The following is a 10,506-nucleotide window of genomic DNA, read 5'->3' as shown; positions in this document are numbered from 1 at the left end:
TGTATTTAAGTGTCTCTTATGGTTTGTCCCCCTCTCTGTTTTTATCTTCTTTTTCCTTCCTTTCCCCTATGTTCATCTGTTTTGCTTCTTAAATTGCACATATGAGTGAAATCATATGACATTATCTTTCTCTGACTGACTTATTTCACTTGGCATAACACTCCAGTTCTATCCACATCGTTGCAAATGGCAAGATTTCATTCTTTTTGATTGTCAAGTAGTGTTCCAGTGTGTGCACGTGCGTGTGTGTGTGTGTGTGTGTGTGTGTGTGTGTATGTATTCTTTATCCATGCCTTATTAACTTTAAAGGAACTTCCATTTACCAATTTATCTCAAATATTTTGGAACAGAGAACAACTCTTCTCTTGGGATAACGATGTTTAATGTTGTTATATAAAGTCATTTCTGTCTTGAATCATCCTGTGAAGCACTTTTTCCTCCATTTCAAGGGATGTCCCACAGTATTTCAGAATTGAGTAAACCCAGGCTCACTCAAGTCACATAGACTCATCATGCATAACTTTGTACAAAACATTTACATCCCCTTCTTGTGCTCCCTCTTTGTAGCCAACAGAGTTTCTGCCTTTGTAGGGACCACACAGTTAACTACTCCCTCATTTGGCATTTCTTCTGTCTGTTCTTCAGCAGCCACAGGGGTAAGTGTAAAACACAGGCAGGTGGACCTCCACTCCAGCTGCCTATTGTCTGGGTAGACTCTGTCTAGTTCGGGGTCTAGGGCTAATTAACTGAATAGTCACCAGTGGTGAATTAACTCACCCTTAGAGGGATTTTCAGTTGTTTGACCGCCTTAAAAATAGATACTTACAGATTCGGTAAAAGTAATCATACCAAGATCCATTGTGTATGTATTAATCTACCACTGCCTGCTGAAATCACTGATTTTGGTGAACTTATACCAGCTTTATCACCATGACTTTCACCTCACTGGCATGAAGTTGGAGTCTAACTTTTCAAAAACAGCCTTATTAAATGATAAAGCAAAATAGACCTGCTGTGTGTCTCTATAGGATTCTTAAGAATGTATCCCTTCATCAGACCTATTACTTCTTATTGTAGCATCTTTATTCTAAGAACTTCAAAAGAAAAAACATATTTTGAGATGCAGTTCAAATGCCATAGCTCTGTGATGCTTTCCCTAGATACTGAGGATAGAATTATTACCACCACCACTTGCATTTCCAAACTTTTGTAGTAACACAAGCATGACTTGTGGGGAAGGGAGTGTCAAGGCAAGGAGGATATGGTCTCTAGTTCTAGGCAGGAATCTCAGGATAGAAGTCACAACATCGGGTCTGGACCACAGCCCTGTTGGCCTGAAAACAGGCACTGAGTCCCTCAAAGATGGCCAATTCCTTTGCGACAGACTCTTATTGAGTGTAGCAGAATAAAAAATGTAACCCATTTCTCGGCATGTTTTCTAAAAGCAATCTAAACTTCCTAATGAGCCTCTCTGTCCCACTGAGTAGAGGGGAAAAAAAATCCTATCTTTCCAATTAAGTATAATTCCCTCTCTTCCAGTTAAACCAGACTTTTTAGGGTAAAATCTATTCCTTTGGGAGACATTAACTCTTTCCTTCTCTTCATGTTGTTGTTGTGACAATCCTAAATCTCCCCCAAGGCAAGTAGATAAAAGCTGGGGGGGAAAGGGAATAAGGAAATGCAGAGAAAAGCATGTAAATACATTTAAAATATTATCTCTGTCATTCTGTTCATAAACTAAAAAACAACGCTGGTGTCCAGAATTTGACATCTCCTACCCATATCCCATCTTGTAATTAGGATGTCTAGGAAACCATTTTATTGCTTAAAATGTTGCTTGGTGAGCATGAAATCACAAGCCAAAAGTTGAATAGTGTATACAGATATTTCGATAAGACATGAGAAAAGCCTACTACATAGACCTAGTCCTATGGCCAAGGTGATTTTTCTTTTTTTTTTTTTTTTACTATATTTTTTTAATTTTATTTTTTATGAAATTTATTGACAAATTGGTTTCCATACAACACCCAGTGCTCATCCCAAAAGGTGCCCTCCTCAATACCCATCACCCACCCTCCCCTCCCTCCCACCCCCCATCAACCCTCAGTTTGTTCTCAGTTTTTAACAGTCTCTTATGCTTTGGCTCTCTCCCATTCTAACCTCTTTTTTTTTTTTTTCCTTCCCCTCCCCCATGGGTTCCTGTTAAGTTTCTCAGGATCCACATAAGAGTGAAACCATATGGTATCTGTCTTTCTCTGTATGGCTTATTTCACGTAGCATCACACTCTCCAGTTCCATCCACGTTGCTACAAAAGGCCATATTTCATTTTTTCTCATTGCCACGTAATATTCCATTGTGTATATAAACCACAATTTCTTTATCCATTCATCAGTTGATGGACATTTAGGCTCTTTCCATAATTTGGCTATTGTTGAGAGTGCTGCTATGAACATTGGGGTACAAGTGGCCCTATGCATCAGTGCTCCTGTATCCCTTGGATAAATTCCTAGCAGTGCTATTGCTGGGTCATAGGGTAGGTCTATTTTTAATATTCTGAGGAACCTCCACACTGCTTTCCAGAGCGGCTGCACCAATTTGCATTCCCACCAACAGTGCAAGAGGGTTCCCGTTTCTCCACATCCTCTCCAGCATCTATAGTCTCCTGATTTGTTCATTGTGGCCACTTTGACTAGCGTGAGGTGATACCTGAGTGTGGTTTTGATTTGTATTTCCCTGATAAGGAGCGATGTTGAACATCTTTTCATGTGCCTGTTGGCCATCCGGATGTCTTCTTTAGAGAAGTGTCTATTCATGTTTTCTGCCCATTTCTTCACTGGGTTATTTGTTTTTCGGGTGTGGAGTTTGGTGAGCTCTTTATAGATTTTGGATACTAGCCCTTTGTCCGATGTGTCATTTGCGAATATCTTTTCCCATTCCGTTGGTTGCCTTTTAGTTTTGTTGGTTGTTTCCTTTGCTGTGCAGAAGCTTTTTATCTTCATAAGGTCCCAGTAATTCACTTTTGCTTTTAATTCCCTTGCCTTTGGGGATGTGTCGAGTAAGAGATTGCTACGGCTGAGGTCAGAGAGGTCTTTTCCTGCTTTCTCCTCTAAGGTTTTGATGGTTTCCTGTCTCACATTTAGGTCCTTTATCCATTTTGAGTTTATTTTTGTGAATGGTGTGAGAAAGTGGTCTAGTTTCAACCTTCTGCATGTTGCTGTCCAGTTCTCCCAGCACCATTTGTTAAAGAGGCTGTCTTTTTTCCATTGGATGTTCTTTCCTGCTTTGTCAAAGATGAGTTGGCCATACGTTTGTGGGTCTAGTTCTGGGGTTTCTATTCTATTCCATTGGTCTATGTGTCTGTTTTTGTGCCACAAGGTGATTTTTCTATAGTTGACTGAACTCGATTTTTTTCCAGCAGTGGGTTTTCTTCTTGGTCCCAGTTTTTCTCATTCAGGACAATGCGGGACAAACATTCACTGAACCTTTCTCACTGAGGCCAGTATACACCTCTGCTTGGTCTGCTCTTTCTCGCTAACTGTGTAGTAATATCAAAGTATTTTAGGCCCTGTGTCTCTGGACCAGAAGAAAGTCAGTTTTTTTACTATTATATGTTAGGCTAATCAAACTTAAAAAGTATAAGGACCCTACCCTGACCTCCATTAGAGTGGAAGCTATAATATAACAGGTAAGAGAGGATGGAATTATTTCATCCCTAGCTACAGCAACTTGGGTAGCTACTGTTGTCAGATGAGTGAAATAATAGTTACGTGAGTTTTGGAGGAAGACTGTAAATGCATCTCTATTGTAAATTCATCTCTATATTTGAGTGCGCTGAGGGAAGTTAACCTCTCCAGGGTTTAGTTTACTCATCTATAAAATGGAAATGATCTAGAGACTACCTATGCTGTGATAGTTAACTTTATGTGTCAACTTGACTGAACCACAGGGTGCCCAGACATTTGGTCAAACGTTATTCTGGATATGTCTGTGAGGGAGTTTTTGGATGACATTAACATTTGAATCAGCAGACTAAAGAGATTGCCATCCATAGTGTGGGTGTCCCTCTTCAAATCAACTGAAAGCTGCAAAGAACAAAAAGGCTAACCTTCCCTCAAGTAAGAGGGAACCTCTCCTGCCTGACTCTTTGAGCTCAGACGTTGGTCTTTTCTTGCCTTCAGACTCCTATTGAAACATCAGCTCTTCTTGGATCTCAAGCCTGTTAGCTTTCCGACTAGAACATACACTATTGTTGGCTTTTGTGTTTCTCAGGCCTTTCAGACTCAGATTAGAATTACGCCATCAGCTCTCCTGGGTTTCCAGTTTGCTGCTTGCACATCTTGGCACTTCTCAGCCTCCATGGTTGCATGAGCCAATTCTTTGTAATGAATGTCTTTATATACATTATGTTTGTTCTGTTTCCCTGGAGAACCCTAATAGAGATTTTGGTCTTGAGAATGTTCTAAAGAAAGAGAACTTAAGGATGAGTTTTCTGCATTGGTTTGGGGGTTTCTGGGATTGGATGTGTATTCTGATTAAAGATTCTAATGACTCTATTTCAAGTACTAAAGAGAACACTGCTAGTCAATGGCATGATCTGGCAATAGGGATATGCAAATGTTACTATTGAATACTCCTAATCAACCACTAATAAGCAAGGGACTGAGTGGCATTATATATGATACTTTTGAACATTTTTGGCAAATTAATAAATATAATGATATTGGTTACTTGTTCCTCATGTCATTGAACAAAGTAAGGGCAGAATGTTGAATTCAGGGATTTAAAATCCCAGTTTATATGCCCCATAAGTGATCTGAAAGGTTCTATGTGCTCTCTGAAGAAAATCCTCCTCTCCTATAGGCATAGGGCTGAGACTGCTAAAAATCAAACCCAGAATCTGATCTGGTAACTGGCTGAATCACAATGCAAGACAAACCCCCAGCCTCATGGGGTGTGTAGTGTTAAAATGAGGGCATTAATGGGGAAAGTGTGCCATAAAGATGTGAGGATTAAATTAAATAACTCATGAAAAGCTTTTCGCAGAGTTTCTAGCATACAGTAAACATTCAACAAGTGGTTTTGTGTCTGTGTTTCGGCAAAGTAGGGGGCTTATTTTCAGCTCATCTCCAATCAGGAAGTGACTCTACTTCCTATAAGAGGTTTCTCTTCTTTCCACAACCCCATCAGCACAAACCAAATGTAATCCAATCACTTCTAGCAACAAAACAAGGTCCTCAGGTTATGCATATTATGTGAGTTTATGAAACACTAAGAGTCTAATAAATGTCTCCTGAAATTCCAGATGATTATTAATTTTTAATCGCTCTTGCTCGCTTTTCTTTTAAAAAGTTAGGGGTGCCCAGGTGGCTCAGTTGGTTAAGCACCCAACTTTGGCTCAGGTCATGATCTCACCTGTTCCAAGTTCAAGCCCCGGATCGGGCTGTGTGCTGACAGCTCAGAGCCTGGAGCCTGCTTCAGATTCTGTGTCTCCCTCTCTCTCTGTCCCTCCCCTGCTCACACTCTGTCTCTCAAAAATGAATAAATGCTAAAAAAAAAAAAAAAAAAAAAAAGTATTAGGTTTTGCAGTTTGTCCTTCTACATTGCCTCGGGCCAGATCCAAAAGAGGGAGGGCTGCTGTGATGGGGGAAGTGTCCGTGATCATGAGAATCTTAAGTAGCAAAGATGAAAATCCCAATGTAAATGGCTTCAACAAGTAAGGAAATGTATTTGATCCAATAATAAGAAATCCAAAGGTTGAGCATCTATGAAAACAACATAATTAGAGCCTGAGTCCCATTTCTCTACAATTCATTTGGCTCAGACCTCATGTGTTGGTTTTGTCCTCAGACTAGCCTCAATATATCCTCAGCATTAAGATAAAACAATATCCAAAGGGAAGAGTTGCACTTCTTTGCTTTATAAGAAAGACCCCCCCCCCCCCAATTCCCAAAATGTTTTTTGCAGACCATCTTCATTCCCTTCAGAGTCTCTGACATCTCACTGGCGAGAACTATGCCACATGTCCATGTCTACACTGATGCCTGGGTGAAGAAAAAAAGACCACCAGGATCGGTCTACACCAATTAGCACTCACCTGTGGGGCTGGAGTAAGTCTAGAATCACTGACGCACAAGGATGCATTTGGGTACTATTAGAAAGGAGGAAGTTTTAGTCTACCAAGAGTATATACCACCGAGTTTTGAAACCAATGAAACTTTTTGCCAGAAGCAACAGAAATCTGTGAAAAGCACATAAAAAGGATGAGAGAAAAATGCCTGGTCACAGTGTAACAATGAAACAGTAGAATAGCATGCCTTAGGGAAAAAGAAATCCAGAGATTGAGACACTGCCAGGTCCTGTATTACAAATTATGTGTATTCAAAGACACATACCAAAGTTTATTTTGAGGTATACTGTCTAACCACCCTAGAAAGGGAATACAATAGAGTGAAAGTACTGGGACTCCCAAACATACATAAATAGGAAGATAAGAAGTGTCCTACTCATTTCTTTAAACAAGAGGGACATCTGCAGTCTGCCAAAGGGCACAAGGAAGGAGAGCACAGTTCAGAGACTCAAAATGCCTGGACAAGTCAATTCAAGAGTAATCTTTGTCCACAAGTTAAAATATTTGGAATGCATCAGAAACCAGAAAAGTACCTGCCCGCCCCCCAATTTTCATTTGTTATAAAAAATAATAGAGGAAATAGGAAACACAAGTGGGGCAAACTGTGCTGATTGGCAAGTCGATAGCCCTTGCTAATAATGGATTTCACTTGTTTAGCCATCTGCCAAATGGACGTGTCCTTCGATGATGCTGGATGTGTAAGGTTAAGTCTTGATTGTCTAAGTTGTCGTGGTGGTCTCATTTCTTTTGCTTGTGATTGTGTGATTGCTTTAGTCATGAACATGTGACCCAGTTTGGCCACTGAGACATGGGGAAACCTAAGGGAGATCTTTTGAGATACGAGGGCCTGTGGTCAACATCTGAGAACAATAGGGGGGCTAGCCTTAGAGAGTAAGTTAGCCTGTTAAGGATGGCAGAGCAGAAAGACAGAAGGAATTTGGTTCTTACTGACCCTGCCGAACTGGTGAATAACCAAAACGATCCTTTCTTTGGATTTCTTTTTTGAGAGACAATAATTAGCCCAATATAGGCTAGTTTTAGTCTGATTTTTCTAAGCAAACAACAGGTGACAACTAAATGGTGGAGCTGGGAGCTGAGATCTCAATAAAGCCTTGAAAGAAGACCATGACGAAGATATGTTTCATTTTGCTGAAATCAGATCCCTAAAAAGCAATATCCAAGTAGTGCTGGGGTCAGTGGGTTTCTTAATCCCAAAGGTTTATACTGCTTTTTACATACAATGACATTATTCTGCACAGAATGTGGGTGTGTTCGTGAAGGCTACTGGTGAAAGCAGGAATAAGAAAGGATATCTACTGATCTATCTATAAAATGACAATGGGATAATGGTGACTATAGTTACTAATACTGTATTGTTTACCCGCAGTTTGCTAAGAGAACAGATTTTAATGCTCTCACCACACACGCACACACATGAACTGATAACTATATGAGGTGATGGATGTGCTAACTAACCTAATTGTGGTAGTCATTTCACAACATATATGTACATCAAATCCTCGAATTGCATGCCTTAAAATTTACACAATATTATTTCTAGATTATATCTCAATAAAACTGAGAGAAAAATGAGAACAGGCTTTAAGGAAACAGATGCAATTATAGAGTGGGAAAATTTTAAATAATGATTGTCAAAATAATACCTGAGATTTGAGCTAAATACAACTTGGAAGCAACTGAAGCACAAATTAGTGAGTTGAACAATTAAACTGTGAAGCTCTCCAAGAATACAGGGAGCAGGCATGGGAGGCAGGGACTACAAAAAAAGAAGCATGAGAGAAATTTAATATTCATAGAGAATATATCCAGAAACTCCAATTAAGAGAATTTTGTTCTCTTAATTGGAGTTCCAGAAGGAGAGAGTAGAAAAGATGAAAAGGGTAAGTGATCAGAAAATCAATAGAAGAATCAAGGCACCTGGGTGGCTCAGTCAGTTAAGCATAGACTCTTGATATTGGCTCAGGTCATGATTTCATGGTCCATGAAGTAGAGCCCCACACCGGGCTCTGTGCTGATAGCATGGAACCTGCCTGGGATTCTCTCTCTCCCTCTCTGTCTGTCCCTCCCCCACTTGCTCACACGCACTCTCCTTCCCTCTCTCTCTCTCTCTCTTCTCTCTCTCTCAAAAGAAATAAATAAACATTAAAAAACCTTTAAAAAAAAGAAAATAGAAGCAAATATCTAAAGCTGAAGGCAGCTATGTCTTGAGTTTGGAATGGCCCATACAGTACCAAGCAAAATAAACATAGTAATGACAAACCCGCCCCTACTCATAACTTGAAGAAATTCCAGAACACTAAGAACAAAGAGAAAATTGTAAAAATCTTTCAGAGAAAAAAAAAATCCCACAAAGTAACAAGAATCAGACTTCTCACTGACAACAATGGATACAAAAATAAAAATACCAAAGTCTGTTACCATGAAATTCTATAGGTGTAAAAATTATCATTAAAAAGTAAGTAAAAATAGACACTTCTAAATTTGCTAAATTCAGGTGAATAAGAGTATTTTAAAATAGTTACTTGAGTTTGCACTTTAAAAAAATGGCCAAATAGAAGATAAAGCCAAGAACTGAAAAAACAGGTTATAAGAAACCACAAGGATGAAAAACACATTAAAGCATAGCTATTTATGTTAAATATGTATTTATTGTAAAACAAATCAATAATCTGAAATTAATGGGGGTATCACGGAGAAAAAGATACAGCATATGCTAAAGTTCTTGCCTTTGGAGGATGAAAAAAGGTAAATACATTGATTGTGTCTTTTATATTTTGAGTTTTTTATTATGAAACATTGCAAGCGCACATAAAATACTATAACAAACCTCACAATAGCCACAATCTAGATGTAATAATTATTTACATTTTGCCATATTCCTGTAGTATTTTAAAACAATTCCCAGATACCACAATCCTTCACCTTTAAATATGTCAGTATGCATCTATATGTAGAAGTGACTTTTTCCACAACCACAATAATATTAGGACACCTAACAACATAATAACAATTTCATAGTATCATTTAATACCCAGTACATATTCAAATTTTTCTAATTGTCCCCAAAAAGTCTTTTTTTGCAGTTACTTTGTTCAAACCAAGCCCACAAATAGCATTTGGTTGATTATGTTTCATAAGTCTCTTTTAATGCTTGATAGCCCCACAGCTCACTCCAATGCAAAAACAAAAAGGAAAAAAAAATCTCACAAATTTTTTCATGCAACTAACTTTTCTAAGTTATTTAGATCCGTTGCTAATTAACTTACGATGAGACCAGGTGGTAGAATGACCCACAACCTAGATTTGTTTGTCTCTTTGCAGTACCCTTTAACTGGTCTCTAGCCACCATACTAATAAGTTTGATCTAAAAGTTTGATTAGGTTTACTTTTTTTTTTAGTGTTTATTCAGTATTGAGAGACAGAGAGCACGAGCATGGCAGGGGCAGAGACAGGGGGAGTCACAGAATCCGAAGCAGGCTCCAGGCTCCGAGCTGTCGGCACAGAGCCCGATGCAGGGCTCAAAATCACAAACCGTGGGATCATGACCTGAGCCGAGGTCACACCAACTGAGCCACCCAGGCACCCCTGGTTAAGTTCACGTTTAATAGTGTTGTTAGACATAGATCTAAGTAGTGCAGGGCACTCCACATTACATGTTGTCATGAAACACATCATGTAAAAATGACCTTTGTTAGGGGAGCCTGGGTGACTTATTAGGTTAAACATTTGATTCTTGATTTCTGCTCAAGTCATGATATCATGATGGTTCATGAGATTGAGCCCCAGGTTGGGCTCTGCACTAACAGTGTGGATCCTGTGTGGGATTCTCTCTCCCCCTATCCCACTCTGCCCCTCCCCTGCTCTCTCTCTCTCTCTCTCTCTCAAAATAAACTTAAAGAAAATAAATTTTTTAAAAGGGGGTGGCTCAGTCACTATCGCCTCTGACTCCTGATTTCAGCTCAGGTCATGATCCCAGGGTCCTGGGATAGAGCCCAACATCAGGCGCCCCATTGGATATGGAGTCTGCTCAAGATTCTCTCTCTTTCTCCCTCTGTCCCTGTCCCCCGCTCATGTGCGCTCTCTCTCTCTCAAAAATTTGTTTTAATTTAATTTTTAAAAATGACCATTTTAAAAGATGCTAAGTTTGAACAGTGGGTTCAAGTGGTAACAATGTGATCCCTCCACTGCAAAGTTCCTCACCCCTTCCCCTTATAATCAATAAATATCTATAGTATGCTACTTTGTACTTTGGTAAAATGACTCTTTGATTAAGTTGGGGGTGGGGAGTAAATCAGAAACTGTTTAGAAATTAACGAAATGAGAACACTGGATGTCAAGAAGCCAGAAAAATAAACAC

This window comes from Prionailurus viverrinus, chromosome D4, assembly GCF_022837055.1.
Source record: "Prionailurus viverrinus isolate Anna chromosome D4, UM_Priviv_1.0, whole genome shotgun sequence".
Lineage (NCBI taxonomy): Eukaryota > Metazoa > Chordata > Mammalia > Carnivora > Felidae > Prionailurus > Prionailurus viverrinus.
Note: the sequence above shows the minus strand (reverse complement) of the source record.